Source organism: Scyliorhinus canicula, chromosome 12 (genome assembly GCF_902713615.1).
Source record: "Scyliorhinus canicula chromosome 12, sScyCan1.1, whole genome shotgun sequence".
Lineage (NCBI taxonomy): Eukaryota > Metazoa > Chordata > Chondrichthyes > Carcharhiniformes > Scyliorhinidae > Scyliorhinus > Scyliorhinus canicula.
Window position 1 is genome coordinate 65,827,611 of NC_052157.1, and position 21,541 is coordinate 65,849,151.

Consider the following 21,541-nt stretch of genomic DNA (forward strand, 5'->3'; position numbering starts at 1 on the left):
GAGAGAGGTAACTCCAGGTTAAAGAGGTGTGAATTGTCCCAAGCCAGTTCAGTCGGTAGGCCTCTGCAAGTCCAGGCTTGTTGGTGGGGGCCGAATGTAATGCGACATGAATCCCAGATCCCGGTTGAGTCCGCATTCATGCGTGCGGAACTTAGCTATAAGTTTTTGCTCAGCAATTTTGCGTTGTCGCGTCTCCTGAAGGCCTCCTTGTAGAATGCTGACCCGGAGATCAGAGGCTGAATGTCCTTGACTGCTGAAGTGTTCCCCAACTGGAAGGGAACAGTCCTGCCTGTTGATAGTCGCACGATGCCCGTTTATTCGTTGTCGCAGTGTCTGCATGGTCATGCAGACACTGCGACAACGAATAAACGGGCATCGTGCGACTATCAACAGGCAGGACTGTTCCCTTCCAGTTGGGGAACACTTCAGCAGTCAAGGACATTCAGCCTCTGATCTCCGGGTCAGCATTCTACAAGGAGGCCTTCAGGAGACGCGACAACGCAAAATTGCTGAGCAAAAACTTATAGCTAAGTTCCGCACGCATGAATGCGGACTCAACCGGGATCTGATATTCATGTCGCATTACATTCGGCCCCCACCAACAAGCCTGGACTTGCAGAGGCCTACCGACTGAACTGGCTTGGGACAATTCACACCTCTTTAACCTGGAGTTACCTCTCTCTCTGCATCTTTGATGATTTGATTGCCTGCAGGTGCTCGCATTCCGGGGCATCTCTGACTGTGTCTATATAAACATTTCTGGAACAAGCCTTTCCATTCACCTGAAGAAGGAGCCGTGCTCCGAAAGCTCGTGTTTGAAACAAACCTGTTGGACTTTAACCTGGTGTTGTAAGACTTCTTACTATTATTCTGCTGCCACAGAGTAGTTAACAATGTGGATTATTCTGTTGCCACTGAGTAGTTAACAATGTGTATTATTCTGCTGCCACAGAGTAGTTAACAATGTGTATATTCTGCTGCCACAGAGTAGTTAACAATGTGTATTATTCTGCTGCCACAGAGTAGTTAACAATATGTATTATTCTGCTGCCACAGAGTAGTTAACACTGTGTATTATTCTGCTGCCACAGAGTAGTTAACAATGTGTACTATCCTGCTGCCACAGAGTAGTTAACTATGTGTACTATCCTGCTGCCACAGAGTAGTTAACAATGTGTATTATTCTGCTGCCACAGAGTAGTTAACAATGTGTATTATTCTGCTGCCACAGAGTAGTTAACACTGTGTATTATTCTGCTGCCACAGAGTAGTTATCACTGTGTATTATTCTGCTGCCACAGAGTAGTTAACACTGTATTATTCTGCTGCTACAGAGTAGTTAACAATGTGTATTATTCTGCTGCTACAGAGTAGTTAACAATGTGTATTATTCTGCTGCCACAGAGTAGTTAACAATGTGTATTATTCTGCTGCCACAGAGTAGTTAACAATGTGGATTATTCTGCTGCCACAGAGTAGTTAACAATGTGTATTATTCTGCTGCCACAGAGTAGTTAACAATGTGTATTATTCTGCTGCCACAGAGTAGTTAACAATGTGTATTATTCTGCTGCCACAGAGTAGTTAACAATGTGGATTATTCTGCTGCCACAGAGTAGTTAACAATGTGTATTATTCTGCTGCCACAGAGTAGTTAACAATGTGTATTATTCTGCTGCCACAGAGTAGTTAACAATGTGTATTATTCTGCTGCCACAGAGTAGTTAACAATGTGTATTATTCTGCTGCCACAGAGTAGTTAACACTGTATTATTCTGCTGCCACAGAGTAGTTAACAATGTGTATTATTCTTCTGCCACAGAGTAGTTAACACTGTGTATTATTCTGCTGCCACAGAGTAGCTAACAATGTGTATTATTCTGCTGCCACAGAGTAGTTAACAATGTGTATTATTCTGCTATGATGTGGAGATGCCGGCGTTGGACTGGGGTGAGCACAGTAAGAAGTCTTACAACACCAGGTTAAAGTCCAACAGGTTTGTTTCAAACACGAGCTTTCGGAGCACGGCTCCTTCTTCAGGTGAATGGAAAGGCTTGTTCCAGAAATGTTTATATAGACACAGTCAGAGATGCCCCGGAATGCGAGCACCTGCAGGCAATCAAATCATCAAAGATGCAGAGAGAGAGGTAACTCCAGGTTAAAGAGGTGTGAATTGTCCCAAGCCAGTTCAGTCGGTAGGCCTCTGCAAGTCCAGGCTTGTTGGTGGGGGCCGAATGTAATGCGACATGAATCCCAGATCCCGGTTGAGTCCGCATTCATGCGTGCGGAACTTAGCTATAAGTTTTTGCTCAGCAATTTTGCGTTGTCGCGTCTCCTGAAGGCCTCCTTGTAGAATGCTGACCCGGAGATCAGAGGCTGAATGTCCTTGACTGCTGAAGTGTTCCCCAACTGGAAGGGAACAGTCCTGCCTGTTGATAGTCGCACGATGCCCGTTTATTCGTTGTCGCAGTGTCTGCATGACCATGCAGACACTGCGACAACGAATAAACGGGCATCGTGCGACTATCAACAGGCAGGACTGTTCCCTTCCAGTTGGGGAACACTTCAGCAGTCAAGGACATTCAGCCTCTGATCTCCGGGTCAGCATTCTACAAGGAGGCCTTCAGGAGACGCGACAACGCAAAATTGCTGAGCAAAAACTTATAGCTAAGTTCCGCACGCATGAATGCGGACTCAACCGGGATCTGATATTCATGTCGCATTACATTCGGCCCCCACCAACAAGCCTGGACTTGCAGAGGCCTACCGACTGAACTGGCTTGGGACAATTCACACCTCTTTAACCTGGAGTTACCTCTCTCTCTGCATCTTTGATGATTTGATTGCCTGCAGGTGCTCGCATTCCGGGGCATCTCTGACTGTGTCTATATAAACATTTCTGGAACAAGCCTTTCCATTCACCTGAAGAAGGAGCCGTGCTCCGAAAGCTCGTGTTTGAAACAAACCTGTTGGACTTTAACCTGGTGTTGTAAGACTTCTTACTATTATTCTGCTGCCACAGAGTAGTTAACAATGTGGATTATTCTGTTGCCACTGAGTAGTTAACAATGTGTATTATTCTGCTGCCACAGAGTAGTTAACAATGTGTATTATTCTGCTGCCACAGAGTAGTTAACAATGTGTATTATTCTGCTGCCACAGAGTAGTTAACAATATGTATTATTCTGCTGCCACAGAGTAGTTAACACTGTGTATTATTCTGCTGCCACAGAGTAGTTAACAATGTGTACTATCCTGCTGCCACAGAGTAGTTAACTATGTGTACTATCCTGCTGCCACAGAGTAGTTAACAATGTGTATTATTCTGCTGCCACAGAGTAGTTAACAATGTGTATTATTCTGCTGCCACAGAGTAGTTAACACTGTGTATTATTCTGCTGCCACAGAGTAGTTATCACTGTGTATTATTCTGCTGCCACAGAGTAGTTAACACTGTATTATTCTGCTGCTACAGAGTAGTTAACAATGTGTATTATTCTGCTGCTACAGAGTAGTTAACAATGTGTATTATTCTGCTGCCACAGAGTAGTTAACAATGTGTATTATTCTGCTGCCACAGAGTAGTTAACAATGTGGATTATTCTGCTGCCACAGAGTAGTTAACAATGTGTATTATTCTGCTGCCACAGAGTAGTTAACAATGTGTATTATTCTGCTGCCACAGAGTAGTTAACAATGTGTATTATTCTGCTGCCACAGAGTAGTTAACAATGTGGATTATTCTGCTGCCACAGAGTAGTTAACAATGTGTATTATTCTGCTGCCACAGAGTAGTTAACAATGTGTATTATTCTGCTGCCACAGAGTAGTTAACAATGTGTATTATTCTGCTGCCACAGAGTAGTTAACAATGTGTATTATTCTGCTGCCACAGAGTAGTTAACACTGTATTATTCTGCTGCCACAGAGTAGTTAACAATGTGTATTATTCTTCTGCCACAGAGTAGTTAACACTGTGTATTATTCTGCTGCCACAGAGTAGCTAACAATGTGTATTATTCTGCTGCCACAGAGTAGTTAACAATGTGTATTATTCTTCTGCCACAGAGTAGTTAACACTGTGTATTACTCTGCTGCCACAGAGTAGTTAACAATGTGTATTATTCTTCTGCCACAGAGTAGTTAACACTGTGTATTATTCTGCTGCCACAGAGTAGTTAACAATGTGTATTATTCTGCTGCCACAGAGTAGTTAACAATGTGGATTATTCTGCTGCTACAGAGTAGTTAACAATGTGTATTATTCTGCTGCCACAGAGTAGTTAACAATGTGGATTATTCTGCTGCCACAGAGTAGTTAACAATGTGGATTATTCTGCTGCCACAGAGTAGTTAACAATGTGGATTATTCTGCTGCCACAGAGTAGTTAACAATGTGTATTATTCTGCTGCCACAGAGTAGTTAACAATGTGTATTATTCTGCTGCCACAGAGTAGTTAACAATGTGTATTATTCTGCTGCCACAGAGTAGTTAACACTGTATTATTCTGCTGCCACAGAGTAGTTAACAATGTGTATTATTCTTCTGCCACAGAGTAGTTAACACTGTGTATTATTCTGCTGCCACAGAGTAGCTAACAATGTGTATTATTCTGCTGCCACAGAGTAGTTAACAATGTGTATTATTCTTCTGCCACAGAGTAGTTAACACTGTGTATTATTCTGCTGCCACAGAGTAGTTAACAATGTGTATTATTCTTCTGCCACAGAGTAGTTAACACTGTGTATTATTCTGCTGCCACAGAGTAGTTAACAATGTGTATTATTCTGCTGCCACAGAGTAGTTAACAATGTGGATTATTCTGCTGCTACAGAGTAGTTAACAATGTGTATTATTCTGCTGCCACAGAGTAGTTAACAATGTGGATTATTCTGCTGCCACAGAGTAGTTAACAATGTGGATTATTCTGCTGCCACAGAGTAGTTAACAATGTGGATTATTCTGCTGCCACAGAGTAGTTAACAATGTGTATTATTCTGCTGCCACAGAGTAGTTAACAATGTGTATTATTCTGCTGCCACAGAGTAGTTAACAATGTGTATTATTCTGCTGCCACAGAGTAGTTAACACTGTATTATTCTGCTGCTACAGAGTAGTTAACAATGTGTATTATTCTGCTGCCACAGAGTAGTTAACAATGTGGATTATTCTGCTGCCACAGAGTAGTTAACAATGTGTATTATTCTGCTGCCACAGAGTAGTTAACAATGTGTATTATTCTTCTGCCACAGAGTAGTTAACAATGTGGATTATTCTGCTGCCGCAGAGTAGTTAACAATGTGTATTATTCTGCTGCCACAAAGTAGTTAACACTGTGTATTATTCTGCTGCCACAGAGTAGTTAACAATGTGTATTATTCTGCTGCCACAGAGTAGTTAACAATGTGTATTATTCTGCTGCCACAGAGTAGTTAACAATGTGTATTATTCTTCTGCCACAGAGTAGTTAACAATGTGTATTATTCTGCTGCCACAGAGTAGTTAACAATGTGTATTATTCTGCTGCCACAGAGTAGTTAACAATGTGGATTATTCTGCTGCCACAGAGTAGTTAACAATGTGTATTATTCTGCTGCCACAGAGTAGTTAACAATGTGGATTATTCTGCTGCCACAGAGTAGTTAACACTGTGTATTATTCTGCTGCCACAGAGTAGTTAACAATGTGGATTATTCTGCTGCCACAGAGTAGTTAACAATGTGTATTAATTTAAGGACACAAGGTGTAAGTAGGGCCACTTAGAGAATAATTGTTCTCAGGAAGATGAACAAGTCAATTATTCTCTGAATCACCAGCCTGAGAAATATTATCTTTTATCTGAACTATCTCAATAGTTAGAGGATAATTTACTTTATCTTCCTGAGAACATGAGATTGACATGCTGGAGAAAAATTAGCTTCTAAATGACCTGTCGATTTGCCGGAGAACATTTAATCTCTCTGCCTCAGAACAATTCATCTCAAACTGGCCTGTTGATCTGCTGTAAAACAATTAAAACTCTAACTGATGTGTTGGTCTGTGAGAGAACAATTACCCTCTAATTGACCTGATGTTATCCAGGATGAGGGTGTCGTGATTAGGAAGGTTGGGGGATGACCTAATCAATGTCTTGAATACCATGACTAGGTTCAGGTAGGATAAATGGTGAAAACTACATTGAAGAGAATCACAAAAACAAATTAAGAGGAATCAGAAAAATGTCTTCAAATGTTGGATGGTTAGAAATTCTGCCACAACCCATTACTAAATGGATAAAAGCAAATTACTGCAGATGCTGGAATCTGAAACCAAAGAGAAAAAATGCTGGAAAATCTCAACAGGCCTGGGTTAAATGAAATGAATTCAATTTAAATTCATTTTCAAAATGAATAGTCACTTGGGAAAATAATTAAGGAAAGGCATTGCTGATTGATTAAGGGCAAATCATTCTTAACTTACTAGCTGGAGTTTTTTGAGGAGGTAACAGAAAGGGTTGATGAGAGTAATGCTGTGGATCTGGTGTACATGGACTTCCAGAAGACATTTGAAACAGTGTCGCACAACAGATTTATGAGCAAAGTTAGAGCTCAAGGGGAAAAAATGGACCATGAATACAAAATTGGCTGAGTGACAGGAAATGGAAAGTAGTGGTGAATGGATGTTTACTGGGCTGGAGAAAGGAATTTAGGCTGGAGGAAATGGCGATCCCACGGATTGGCATTAGGACCCCTGTTCCTCCTCGTCTCGGTTAATAAACTAGACATTGGTGTTCAGGGCACAATTTCAAAATTTATGGATGATATAAAATTGGAAGCATTGTGAAATGTGAGGAGGACATTGCAGAGTTTCAAAATGACATGTACATGTTGGGTGGCATGGGCAGACAAGAGGCTCATGAAGGTTAATGCAAAGAAGTGTGAAGTGATTCACTTTGGCAGAAGCAGAGGAATCTGGGTGTATATGTGCATAAATCATTGAAGGTGGCAGGACAGGTTGAGCATGTGGTTATTAAAGGGCCTTTATCAATAGTGGCAGATAGTACAGCAACAAGGAAGTTATGTTAGTAAGTAAAGCAAAGTCACCATTGTCCAGTCCAAAGATGTGCAGGCTAGGTGGATTGGCCAGGATACATTGCCCCTTAGTGGGGTTACTGGGTTAGGGTGGAGGCATGGACTTAAGTAGGGTGCTCTTTCTGAGGGTCAGTGCAGACTCGATGGGTCGAATGGCCTCCTTCTGCACTGTAGGATTCTATTCTATGATTCCCAGATGACCAGGGTAAGAAGTTCTTACAACACCAGGTTAAAGTCCAACAGGTTTGCTTCAAACACTAGCTTTCGGAGCACTGCTCCTTCCTCAGGTGAATTATTCAGCTCAGGAAGAGGCAGTGCTCCGAAAGCTCGTGTTTGAATCAAACCTGTTGGACTTTAACCTGGTGGTGTAAGACTTCTTACTGTGCTCACCCCAGTCCAACGGCAGCATCTCCACATCACAGGTGACCATAGGCTGCTTTCCCCTTGAGCGAGGGAGCTGACTGGTGGTGAATTAACCTGAGGATCACCACACCTCAGGTGAGGGGCAGGTTTGAAGATGGAGCCCTTCATGAATAACCTCAACTGGAATTGAACCCATGCGGTTGGCCTCGCTCTGTGTCACAAACCAGCTGTCCAGCCAACTGAGCTAAACCACTGTTGTCTGAGTCTGTGAGGGATGCAGGTTCAGTCAAGGCTTTTGAAAGCAAATTCGATCACTGTCGGAAAATGGGCTAATTACAGGGCTAGGGGAGAAGGCAGTGGAGTGACACAAGTTGAATTGTTTCTTCAGAAGGACAACAGAGACCCAACAGGATGAATGGCCTCCCTCGATGCTGTAACCATTAAATTATTTTATGATTTAAGAAAGAATTGGACAGTTGCTTAAATGGTGGACACGGCAGAGGCTCCTGTGACGGTAATATTGGCATAGAGTTGATGGGCTGAATGGCCTCTTTTTGTGCCAAAGCATGATAAACTTTGTTTAAATAGAACCTTTCACAAAGTAGAAAGTTACAAAGAGCTTCATGGGGGATACATCAGACATGTGTGACACCAAGTCACAGAAGGATCAAAAAGCTTGGTCGAAGAGTTTGGTTTTTAAAGTGTTTAATGGAGAGAGAGAGAGTGGTGGAATGAGAGAGAGAGACAGAGAGAGAGAGAGAGGTGGAATGAGAGAAAGAGACAGAGAGAGAGAGAGAGGTGGAATGAGAGAAAGAGAGATGGAAAGATAGAGGTGGAGTGAGAAAGAGAAAGAGAGAGAGAGGTGGAGTGAGAGAGAAAGGTGGAGTGAGAGAGAAAGAGAGGTGGAGTGAGAGAGAAAGGTGGAGTGAGAGAGAAAGAGAGGTGGAGTGAGAGAGAAGCGAGAGAGGTGGAGTGAGAGAGAAAGAGAGGTGGAGTGAGAGAGAGAGGTGGAGTGAGGGAGAAGCAAGAGAGGTGGAGTGAGAGAGAAAGAGAGGTGGAGTGAGAGAGAAGCGAGATAGGGGGAGTGAGAGAGAGAGGTGGAGTGAGAGAGAAAGAGAGGTGGAGTGAGAGAGAAGCGAGAGAGGTGGAGTGAGAGAGAGAGGTGGAGTGAGAGAGAGAGACAGAGAGAGAGAGAGGTGGAATGAGAGAAAGAGAGATGGAAAGATAGAGGTGGAGTGAGAAAGAGAAAGAGAGAGGGAGGTGGAGTGAGAGAGAAAGAGGTGGAGTGAGAGAGAAAGGTGGAGTGAGAGAGAAAGAGAGGTGGAGTGAGAGAGAAGCGAGAGAGGTGCAGTAAGAGAGAAAGAGAGGTGGAGTGAGAGAAAAGCGAGAGAGGTGGAGTGAGAGAGAGAGGTGGAGTGAGAGAGAAAGAGAGGTGGAGTGAGAGAGAAGCGAGAGAGGTGGAGTGAGAGAGAAAGGTGGAGTGAGAGAGAAAGAGAGGTGGAATGAGAGTGTGGAAGAGAGAGAGGTGGAGTGAGAGAGAGAGTGTGTGTGTGTGAGAGAGAGAGAGGTGGAGAGGTTTAGAGAGGGAATTCCAGAGCCTAGGGCCCCAGGCAGCTGAAGGCATGGCTGCGGATGAACTGGAAAGTGAATCAGGGGATTTATTTGGAATGTGTGCATTGTTGGCAAGGCTACAGTTAGTGCCCATTCAATTGTCTTCAGGAGATAATGGACGGCCTCTTCTTGACTCAGTGACTTTTACCATTAGGTGTTTTGTTTGGAGAAGCTCCGGGAACATTAAGGGTCAACCTTAGATGCATTGTTGACTGGAGTTTGAAGGGCTGGTCAACCTGGAGTGTTTAAGATGATTAAAGTATTCACTGGTGTCAATAGAAACCTCTGGTGGGACTTGCTCCCGCAGTGGCAGGGAAGCAGAAAAAGAAGAGGGGAGTCACAGTCTCAAACCTGGAGCCAGGCAGTCCTGGGGGTGATGTCAGGAAGCATTTCCTCACGCAAAGAGGAGCGGGAATCCGGAACACTGGGCGGGATTCTCCCCTACCCGGCAGGGCGGGGGGTCCCGGCGGGATGGAGTAGCTTGAACCACCCGGCGTCGGGCCGCCCCAAAGGTGCGGAAGATTCCACACCTTTAGGGGCTAGGCCCGCCCCGGAGTGGTTGGCATCCCACCGGCCGACGTGGAAGGCCTTTGGCGCCACGCCAGCCGGGGCCGAAGGGACTCCACCGGCCGGCGGAAGTCCGTGCATGCACGGGAGCGTCAGCGGCTGCTGACATCATCCCCGCGCGTCCGCGGGGGGGAGTCACCTCTGCGTCGGCCATGGCGGAGGCTGATGGCCGAGGCGGAGGGGAAAGAGTGCCCCCACGGCACAGGCCCGCCCGCGGATCGGTGGGCCCCGATCGCAGGCCGGGCCACCGTGGGGGCACCCCTGGGGCCAGATTGCCCCGCGCCTCCCCCAGGACCCCGGAGCCCGCTCGCGCCGCCTGGCCCCGCCGGTAAGGGAGGTGGTTCAATTGACAGCGGTGGGACCGGGATAAAACCAGCGGGACTTCAGCCCATCACAGGCTGGAGAATCACCAGGAGGGGGGCTGCCGAACCAGCACGGCACGATTCCCGCCCCCGCCGAATATCTGGTGCTGGAGAATTCGGCGGCCAGCAGGGGCGGGATTCACGCCGGCCCCCGGCGATTCTCCGACCCGGCAGGGGGTGGGAGAATCTCGCCCAGTACTCTCCTCCACTCCCCTAAAAAAATACTGTCGAGACTGGGAGGAGGATCAATTGAAAATTTGAAAACTGATTTTTGTTAGATAATGCGATTAAGGATTAGAGGACCAAGGTGGGAATATGGAATGAAAATTAAGAGTAGCCCATGAACTGATCAAATGGCAGGCTGGGCTTGAGGGGCTGAATGGCCTTCTGATCTCCTGGGGCATGCGATGTAGGGCTGGATTCACATGGAGACCAAAGCCGGAACATTAGTTGAAGAAGTTTGTTTGCAGGATAATTGTTCATAGTCATCTCCTCTGTGGTCCACTCCTGACTCCATCCAGTTTGTTTATCTTATTTGCACATCTTGGCCAGTTGGGATTTGAACTCTGGATTGTGGGTTCGTAGTTCGGTATCAACACATTACTGTACACAAGATATGACTGTGGGGAATTGAAGTGACAGGGGCAACCTTTGGACTTCTGCCAGTTATATGGCGGGATTTTCCAGGAACTTTAATCCTTTGACATTGCAATGTTCCAAAGTTTCATGCCAACGAGGCTCCTGACTGCCTCATCAAGTCAAAGAGTGAGTCAGGGATAAAATGACGCCCAAATTGGCACAACCCTCACATAAGATCCAATAATGTTTTACTGCTCCATGTTGTGCAATCGTATTGCATAGGATTTACAGCCCTCAAATGGGCCATTCAGCCCATCGACTCTGTGCCGGTGTTCCCACCTCCACACCAAGATTTTCCAGCATTTTCCCTTTGGTTTCAGATTCCAGCATCCGCAGTAATTTGCTTTTATCCACTAATGCTATTCACCTCATCCACTCCCTGTGGGAGCAAATTCCCACATTCTCCCCGCTCCCTATGGGAGCGAGTTCCACATTCTCCCCACTCCCCATGGGAGCCAGTCCCAGGGTGCGATTCTCCAGCCTCGTTACGCTCTCGCTCGAGCAGTGAGTAGGTGAATAGGCAGGGAGAGACCAAAAAACAAGAACCGCGCCTGGCACTAAACAGTTTGCGAAGCAACCGACCCGCTCCCATAGGTGAAATCAGGATCTCACCATAGCTTAGCATGAAACCAATTATCACCAGTTAAGGCCCTTTTCCATCCACCCCATATCCAACAGCCTCCTGTCATTCAGCAGCCTCCCCAGCAAGTGCTCACACTGGCGTCGATTAGTACTCCTTTTGAAAAACGTGACGTTGGCGGAAGGGTTTCTGTGGAGAGCCGAGGAGGTGAGCAGCAATGATTGCTCACAGGCAAAGAGCCCGGGGTGCTGGACTTGCTTTCCCTCTGCTCGGTGGGGAGTGGGGGACCCTCAGCTGGGGGTGGGGGATTCTCGTAGGGGTGGCCCCCATGGGAGGGTGGGGGTTTGCGCTGATGGCCACCATCTGGTTTAGCTCACCAGGGGCTGGTTTAGCTCACCAGGCTAAATCGCTGTCTTTTAAAGCAGACCAAGCAGGCCAGCAGCACGGTTCGATTCCCATACCAGCCTCCCCGGACAGGCGCCGGAATGTGGCGACTAGGGGCTTTTCACAGTAACTTCATTGAAGCCTACTTGTGACAATAAGCGATTTTCATTTTCATTTTTTCATCTCCTCTCCAAGGGATGGGTCCCGGTTGGCACTCAGCACCCCTTCCTCCAGGTCAGTGCCCGTAGGGACCTGGGATTCACTTCGGGATGGAGGGACAGCTGGTTCAAGCCCCAGCTGCCCCTGCATCATCTGGCTCTGCCAGCCCTGGTGGTTCCCCGTGGACTGCACCATCATGTCGACACCCTTGGCGACGCTCCTCAGTGACTGGGACAAGCTCCGCAGTGCCTCAGCCATGCCCAGCTGAGAGTGGAACATGTCCCACTGAACGTTATCAAGGTTGGCCTGGTACTGGGTGACATGCCCCAGCGAGGCGGACATTCTGTCGCGACCCTCAACCATGGCCATCACCGACTGAGCGACGCCTTGGACAGCTACACCAATGGTGTTAACATTGTGCACCAGGCTCTCCACTGCGGTTGCCACCCTAGCAATGTTGGCCTCGGTGCCATGCATTGCCGGCGGCATTTCCTACGTCCGCAGCCCCTAAGACTCCTCCAAGCAGCTATGGACCTGCTAGACTGTTGCTGACATTTCCCTCTGTTTGTCCTGACTGCTCCCTAATGTCTCCATCAGCTCCGGGTAACCCTGTTCCAGAGGTTCAGCATCTGGCTGGGACCCAGGTGGGGCCTGGGATCCAGCAGATCCCCGACTGCTGTCTCGCCTGGGTGTTCTTGCCTCACCAGAATGTGCCCCAGAGGCCTGTCCACTAACATGTCCCACGGAGGTGCGTGTATCTGCGCTGGTGGAGGGTGGAGATGACAGCTGTGCCGCGACTATTATGGTGTCTTCCTCCGAGCTCACCTCCAAGATGGTCTCGTGGGAGGCTGGAGAGGGTGCTGCCTGGGATGGGCCGGCGCTGTGGGCTGGAGGACGTATGGGAGAATGGACATGTGGTTAGTGGGAGGGATGGGTCAGTCAGTAAGGCAATAACAACTCACGTTTGACAGGTCCTTCGGGTGAGGCCCAGTGGGTCTTCACTTCTGTGGCAACGCCCAGCCTTCACGTGGGTTACTGTTCTGTCCTCGGCCACCCCAGTCACCACCAGGGCCCGCTCCTCGAAGGGGGTGAGGAGTCTTATGTCCGGCATGCGACTGCCAGTCTGGGCCCTCTCCCGGCGATTCTGGGAGAGGTTTTCCTTTTTTAAAATAAATTTAGAATACCCAATTCATTTTCTCCAATTAAGGGACAATTTAATGTGGCCAATTGACCTACTCTGCACATCTTTGGGTTGTGGGTGCGAAACCCACGCAGACACGGGGAGAATGTGCAAACTCCACATGGACAGTGACCCAGAGCAGGGATCGAACCTGGGAACTCGGAGCCGTGAGGCTGCAGGGCTAACCCACTGCGCCACCATTCTGCCCTTGGGAGAGCTCTTCGTGAGGAGACACGGCGAGGGTGTCATTAGCCACATCCTAACCCTAACCCTGGTTCACAGTGGTGGTGAGGGATTGGTGTGAAGGTAGAGTTCGGGGGGGGGGGGGTTGAATGGGTAGGAGGTGGAGGAAGGGTTGAAGGGGGACGGGAGGGCAGATGCTCCTGTGGGGGCAGAAAGGTCTTGAGGAGAGGGGGGGTGATTTGTGCCCACTTACCCATGCTAGATTATTGACCTTCTTCCTGCACAGAAGGCCAGTCCTCCTGGTCACACTCCCCAAGCTCACTGTTACCGCCACCTTGTCCCAGCAAGCACTGGCTGCCCTATGACTGACCACCCTGGACATTAGGGGGAAGAGGACATTCCTCCTGGCCTCCACTGCGTCTAGCAGCCTCCCCAGGTCAGCATCCCCGAATCATGGGGCTGGTCTCCTCAGCGCCATTGCTGCGAGCTGACTGCGGTTGGCTGAGCAAGTGCAGTTTAGTGCTGCTCGACCTTGTTAAGACCATAAGACATAGGAGCAGAATTAGGCCACTCAGCCCATCAAGTCTGCTCCGCCATTCAATCATGGCTGATATTTTTCTCATCCCCATACTCCTGCCTTCTCCCCACAACCCCTGGCCCCTTATTAATCAAGAATCTATCTATCACTGTTAGCGAGGGGCTGGCGAGCGCGCTGCCAGCGAATCAGCTGGCAAGCCTTCATTTGTGGCGAGAAGCCCGTGAAGCCTTGTTAAGTGGACCAATTAATGTGGAATAGCCTCGCTCAGCTGAGCACCGGGAAGCTCACGGCAATTCACGCTCATTACAACACTTAAAAATCTTTCCGGAGAAGCACGCCCCCCTCGTTTCACCTGAATTCCCCCTTGGATTTATTAGTGGCTGTCGCATATTAATAGCCACTTATTCTGGTCTCCCCCTTCAACATTAAACACCCTCGCTCCATCGACCGTATCAAAATCCACTTAATAACCATGCAACAGGCCTCTCCCTCAAACTTCTCTTTCACCGAGGCCAGGCCTGTACAATGTAGAAGCTCTACGTTCCGGTAAAATGCCAATCTCTTTCCACATTCCCCAGTGTCATTTTTTCTGGAATAAAAACAAAACACAGCAGATCTGGAGATTGAAAATATGAACAGAAAATGCTGGAGAAACTCAGTAGGTCCCCAGCACCTGTGGAGACAGTAGCTGAGTTTGTTTCGAATCCACAATCGCTCCTTTGGAAGATGCTGCCAGGCTTGGTCAGCTGTTATGGCACTTTCTGTTTCTATAAATCCATGCCTGTGTTTTGTTTATAAGAAGGTGAGTAGCATTCGGTGTTCACAGAGGGCCCATAGGCATATCTGGAAATTGGGAATTGTTAACAATTCAATGCTCTGGAATTTGGGATAATTTGGAGAGTTTCTGTTGGCAGTCTTCCAGAAAGAAGTCTTACAACATCATGTTAAAGTCTAACATGTTTGTTTCGAATCATTAACTTTCAGAGCGCAGCTCCTTCCTCAGGTGAATCCTGAGGAAGGAGCTGTGCTTTGAAAGCTAGTGATTTTATTATTTTGGAAAAAATAATTGGGTACTCTAAATTTTAAAAAAAAGAAGAAAAAAAAGAATGGTTTGCAGATAATAGATCTGTGGGAACCAGACCCAGGCACAGCTGCTCTCCTTCTGAACTGCAAGGTAAGCATGGCCGCTATATTGCTTCCCACTGCCCTCTATCTTCCAGATAGGGGTCCATTTTCGGGGCGGGAGGGGGGAGGGGTCTCTGTGTGGACTGGGAGGATTGTGTCTGTGTGGAGGGGGGGGTTAGTGGAAGGGATTCCTTTCGGCAGGGTATCCCTGATGAGGGTCCCCCATTACAGGGCTCCTTGTGGGGGCGTCCCCTATAACAATGTTCCCTATGAGGGTCTCCCTTTTATAGTGTTCCCTGTTGGGGTCCCCCTATTACAGGGGTCCGGGGGGGGGGGGCTCCCTATTACAGGGGTCCCTGGGGGAGGGAGTACTTCATCGAAGAATACTTCCTTAAGGACTCTGGGATGAAGATTATCAGGCTCTGAAGATTTATCTGCCTTCAATCCCATTAATTTCCCCAAAACCATTTTTCTACTAATATTGATGTAGCTCCTAACTAAAACTTGTGTTTCTCAGATTTCCATCCATAGCAGAGATAATGGGCTGGATTCTCCATTTGTGAGACTATGGGCGCGATTCACCCAAAAGGGAACAAAGTCCCCCAGTGAGCGCATTTAGCCACATGTTTTCCATCGCTCGCACAGAACCCCGTTTTGTACAATGGAAACTCTGCTTACTGGAACTCCCCAATGTAGCGAGAGATGGGGACACCATTTTTAAATCTCCAAGGCCCCCAAAGCGATCCCCGAACTCCTCCAACAGCCGGAACGCGCTATGGGAGGCCATTGGATCATGCCCTGCATCTTCCCACCGGAGATGAAGTGCATCAGTTTTATGATCCCCTTACAGTTGTAAAGTGGGATGCAATTCAGTATCCACACCTGGCAACTTTATGCATGGCGTGGAATACGGGGAACTCCCAAGGAAATCTCGCTATTGGGCCATCACCTTCAGCAAGCAGCCCAATAGCGAGGTCTCATGGCCGGCCACCCTCCCCGCACCGCAAATCGTCCCCAACCCCCGCCCGTGTAAATTGTGCTAGACAACCCCCCCCCCCCCCCACTAACCACCACGTAACAGCACCCCCCCCCCCTCAAGATTTCCTGGGTGGCCCTCCCCACCCCCAAGTAAGGGGGTGACCGGGCCCACTCCACCCACCCCGGACTCCTGTAATAGTGGGATCTCCCCAGGGACCGCTGTATTAGGGGGAATCCCCCACAGGGACTCCTGTAATGGGGGTGAACCCAACGGATGCCTGTAATAGGGGGACCCTACACAAGGATCCTGTAATTGAGGACCCCCTGTAATGGGGACCCCCCACAGAGACCCCCTGCGATAGGGAGGCCGCTCAGGGACCCCTATAATAGGGGGACCCCCCCAGGGACCTCTGTAATGGGGACCCCCCCCCCCCCCACAGGGGCCTCTGTAATAATGGGGCCCGCAGAGACCTCTGTAATAGGGAGCCCCCCTCCAGGGACCCCTGTAATAGGGGACTCCCCACAGGGACTCCTCTTATAGAGGGGAATTGGGGACCCCTGTAATAGGGGGACCCGCCACAGGGACTCCTATAATAGAGGGAAACCCCCCCCCCAGGGACCCCTGTAATAGTGGGTCCCCACATTGACCCCTGTAATAGGGGGACCCAACACAAAGACTCTTGTAATAGATGGACCCCTGTAATGGAGGACTCCCCCCCCCCCCCTCCCACAGGGACCACTGTAACAGGGGGACCGCCCAGAGAAAGCTTTCAACAAAGTCTTACAGAGCAGGTTACTATGTAAATGCATGGGATTACAGGTAGTGTCTTGAGATGGATAGAAAACTGGTTAGCAAAAGGAAGCAAAAGCAAATGGTTAGAATAGGTGGGTATTTTACTGATTGGCAGGCAGTGACTAGTGTGATACCCCATGGATCAGTGCCAGGACCCCACCTGTTCACATTATATATTATTGATTTGGACGAGGGAACTAGATATATTAAGCGGGATTCTCCGACCCCCCCCCCCCCCCTCCCGCTGGGTCAGAGAATCCCCGGGGGGGGGGGGGAATCCCGCCCCTCCGCCGGCTGCCGTACTCTCCGGCACCATTTCTCTGGCGGAGGCGGGGTTCATGCCACGCCGGTCGGGGGCCATTGGCAGCAGCCCCCCCGCCAATTCTCCGGTCCCCAATGGGCCGAGCCGCCGTCCGTATTTGGGCAGTCCTGTCGGCGTGAATCCCTCAGCTTACGTACCGACGGGACCTAGCAGGTAAGTCGGCGATGTGGTCCTCGGGGGGCACGGGGGGATCCGACCACACCACGGTGGCTTGGCCCGCGATCGGGGCCCACCGATCTGTGGGGGGGCCAGTGCCATGGGGGCACTCCTTCCTTCCACACCAGCCCCTGTAGGGCTCCGCCATGGTCTGCGCAGAGAAGAGAAAACTCTCGCGCATGCGCCAAAACACGCCGGCGGTGCTGCGCATGCGCGAGATCACGCCGGCCCTTTGGCGCATGCGTAAACTCACGCAGTCCCTTGGGCACCGGCTGGAGCGGCAGCAACACCTCCAGCGTCCACCTGTTGACGCCAGTGTGGTTGGCACCTGTTCTCCCGCCGGCGTCGGACTTAGTCATCAAAAGGGGGAATTCCAGCTATTATCTCCAGTTTAAGGTGAGGTTATCCACTTCGGCAACAAAAATAGGAAGACCGATTATTATTTGAATGGGTGTATATTAAGAAAGGTGGATACTCAGCGAGACCTTGGTGTCCTTGTGCATCAGTTGCTGACAGTAAGTGCACAGGTACAGCAGACAGTAAAGAAGGGAAATGGAATGTTGGCCCTCAAAGCGAGAGGATTTGAGTATCGGAATGGGGATGTTTCACTGCAATTGTATAGGGCATTGGTCAGGCCACACCTGCAGTATTGTGTGCAGTTTTGGTGTCCTTATCTGAGGAAATATGTTCTTTCTATGGAGGGAGTGCAGCGAAGGTTTACCAGGCTGATTCCTGGGATGGCGGGACTGTCATATGAGGAGAGATAAAGTTGGCTAGGATTATGTTCAGTGGAGTTTTGAAGAGTGAGAGGGGATCTCATAGAAACGTATAAAATTCTCACAGGTTTAGATAGGGTCGATGCAGATAGAATGTTCCTGAAGGTGGGGGAGCACAGAATTAGGGGTTATAGTTTGAGGAAAAGGGGTAAACGTTCGACGACTGAGGTGAGGAGAAATTTCTTCACCCAGAGAGTTGTGAATCTGTGCAATTCAGAACCACAGAAAGCAGTTAAGGCCAAAAATAGATACAGCTCTTGGGGCTAAAGGAACTAAGGAATATCGGGGAAAGATAGGATCAAGCTATTGAATTTGATGATCAGCCATGATCATAATAAATGGGTGAATGATGTTCTCTTGCTTCTATTTTCTGTGGATGAAATCCTACCCAGGTGTTTGTGCAATGTCTCTGCTCCCTCTATGATTTCTTGGCTCTTTGGAGACAGACAGGGGCTGAGGCCTCCACTTAGACCCACAGCCACGTTTATGGGCAGGAGAAATCTCCGCGGTTAAATAACGACTCCCTTCATTAAGAATGAGCAGCGACCAACAATCTCCGCTCCAACCTCACACAGGTCATAATCATCAAATGAAACAGATTGATGTAAAACATGATGGAAAGACATTCCCTGCTTGTTACTAGCATCTTAAACAGGGCAAGAAGATTTTCCCCCACACATTGTATCTTAGTGACATCATAAATATGACAGGAAGATTTCTGCTCACTCATTGTATTTTAATGATATTGTAAATATGACAGGAAGATTTCCCCCACTCATTACATCTTAATGACATTGTAAATATGGCAGGAAGATTTTGCCCAATAATTGTACCTTAATGACATTATAAATATGGCAGGAACATTTCTCCTCACTCATAGCGTGGAATTCAATGGAAAAATTTCGAATTCCATTTTTGGGGTGTTTTTAAGGCAGTTTCCCACCGCATCTGCCAGCAAGTTCCCCACTGCTATCTAATGACACTTAGGGTGCAATTCTCTTGACACATTGCGCTTAAGCGAGAGCAGAACACGGCTGGAGAATCCCAGGAGAGGCCTCTAGCGGACCTCCTGACAGCCTCTGCGCTTTGCTGGGTTCACCCAAGCCCCATGAGAGTCAGAGTCGGAGCTACGCCCTAAAGGGACAGGACCAAATAACCATGCGGAAGTAGGTCATAAACCTACTTATGACCTACCTGCCTGGAATCCTCTGGGCTCCTTCGATTCATCGGTCTCCCCAGAGAGGGTGCAGCCAGGCGCTGTTCTGTGCTGGTCTACACATACATGGGTCAGGCGGAACAACACTAACGGAGACCACTCGGTGCTCAGGGTAAGTTCAGTGTGGCTCCCTGAACCACAACCTCCCCCTCCCCTCCCGGAATGCGTAACCTTGACACTGCCCAGCTTTCACCTTGAAACTGCTACCCTGGCACTGCCACCCTGGCACTGCCATCCTGGCACTGCCAAAGTGCCTGGGTGGCACTGTCAAGTCATGAGGAGCACTGCCTGGGTGCCAGGATGGCAGTGCCAATGGTCAGGGGGTGAGGGGGGCCATGCCCATGAAATTAGGGTGTAGGGGAGTTTAAAGGGTGGGGGAGTGCAGGACAGGGAGGTAGGGGATCCGGGAGGTTGGCGGGCTGACGGGTGGGGGTCCTGGAACCTGTAATAGGGCTTGAGGGGGCCTGAGGTGGGGGTGCCCGTAACGGGGTGTCCTCACTTGAGGGGTGTGGGGGAGCGCCCATGTGTGTGTGGGGGGGGGGGGGGGGGGGGTGAAATAGCTCATGGGTGGGAGGTGTGGGGGACCCACAAGCTCACTTATAGATCAGGGCACCCTTTTCAAAATGGTGGCCCGATCTCTGAGTTCAGCTCTCCAGTGTTAAAATAATGCTGAATGCAATTCTACGGAGAGTTCCAAATGTGGTAACGAGGGGGAATTGCCGCCAGCTTCCCAGCGCTCGGCCCAGCAAAGCAATTCAACCTTAATTGGTCCACCTAACGGGCTTCTCGTAGCAAATGAAGGCTCAGCGGCTAATTCGTCGGCACCACGCTTGCCTCCTGCAAGCTTGTAGATTAAATTGATGCGCGATCAATAACCATAGAAACGAAGGAGTAGTCCAAATCGAAGGCTTTAATCTACAAGATGTTTCCCCAGCAGTTGAGTACAGAAAGAACGATGGCTGCTGGGAAACACGGATTCTTATACTCCGCCTCATGGGCGGAGCTACCTTCATCTTGACCAATGAGAAAGCAACACTTGGTACAATAGGCAGTGAGCCTTCTCCACCAATAGCAGCTCACACTCCCAGGTACCGTAGTACCTCTAGTCATACTACCACATTCACCCCTTGTTGAGAAAGGAACCGGGGGGGGGGGGTGGGTGTGCTCGTTGAGAAGCCTGGGGGGGGGGGGTGGGGGGCGTCCAATGCGGGTGGGACAAGATACTGGTAGTATGACTAGTGATATGGGAATATGCTTCTCCAATGGCGGCTGCCCACTGGCCCGTAACTGTATACAGAGCCGCAGTTCCTCCCCAGTACGAGGAGGGCACGGTAAAAATCGTCCAACGACTTACCAGGGATCTGCTGCCTCGTGGCCAGTAAGTGCCGAGCGTAAACTTGATTTACCGGCTGTATGAAGTGTCCTTTCAGCAGTTCCATGGCCGCGTCGTAGTCGGTCGTGTCCTCGATGAGCGTGTAGATGGCGGTGCCGACGCACGAGTGGAGGATGTGTAGCTTCTGCTCCCTCGTTGGTATATTTTCAACCGTACTAAGGTAGCTGTTGAAACAAGCCAGCCAGTGCTTGAATGTGGCTGTTGCATTCGCTGCGTGGTGGCTGAGTCGTAGACACTCAGGCTCGACGGGGAGCTCCATCCTTTAATATCTTCTGGATTAAATTGATGCGCGATCAATAACCACAGAAACGAAGGAGTAGTCCGAATCGAAGCATTAATCTACAAGATGTTTCCCCAGCAGCTTGAGTACAGAAAGAACGATGGCTGCTGGGAAACACGGGTTCTTATACCCCGCCTCGTGGGCGGAGCTACCTTCATCTTGACCAATGAGAAAGCAACACTTGGTACAATGGGCAGCGAGCCTTCTCCACCAATAGCAGCTCACACTCCCAGGTACCGTAGTACCTCTAGTCATACTACCACATCCCCGCTAACATGGTCGAGCAGCACTTAAGCTGCACTTGCTCAGCCAACCCCAGCCAGCTCGCAACAATGGCACCGAGGAGACCAGCTTCAAGATTCGGGGATGCAGATCTGGGGAGGCTGCTGGACGCAGTGAAGGCCAGGAGGGATGTCCTGTTCCCCCAAGGGTCCCGGAGCTGCCTGGGGTGGAGTGACGGCAGCTGTCAGCTCGGGGACTGTGACCAGGAGGACTGGCCTCCAGTGCCAGAAAAAAGTTAATGGCCTACACTGGGCAGCACAAGTGAGTAGACACCAACGCTCCCCCCCCCACCCCTCAGGGAGCAAGCACTCCCCAATCCCCCACTCCCCTCCCCCTTCAAACCGCTCCAACCCTCCCTTCACACCCCTCCTCCCACCCATGTGGTTAATGACGCCCCTTCTGTGTCATAGAATCATAGAATCATAGAATTTACAGTGCAGAAGGAGACCTTTCGGCCCATCGAGTCTGCACCAGACCTTACAAAGAGCACCCTACTGAAGCACACGTATCTACCCTATTCCCGTAACCCAGTAACCCCCACTTAACATTTTTTGTATACTAAGGACAAATTAACATGGCCAA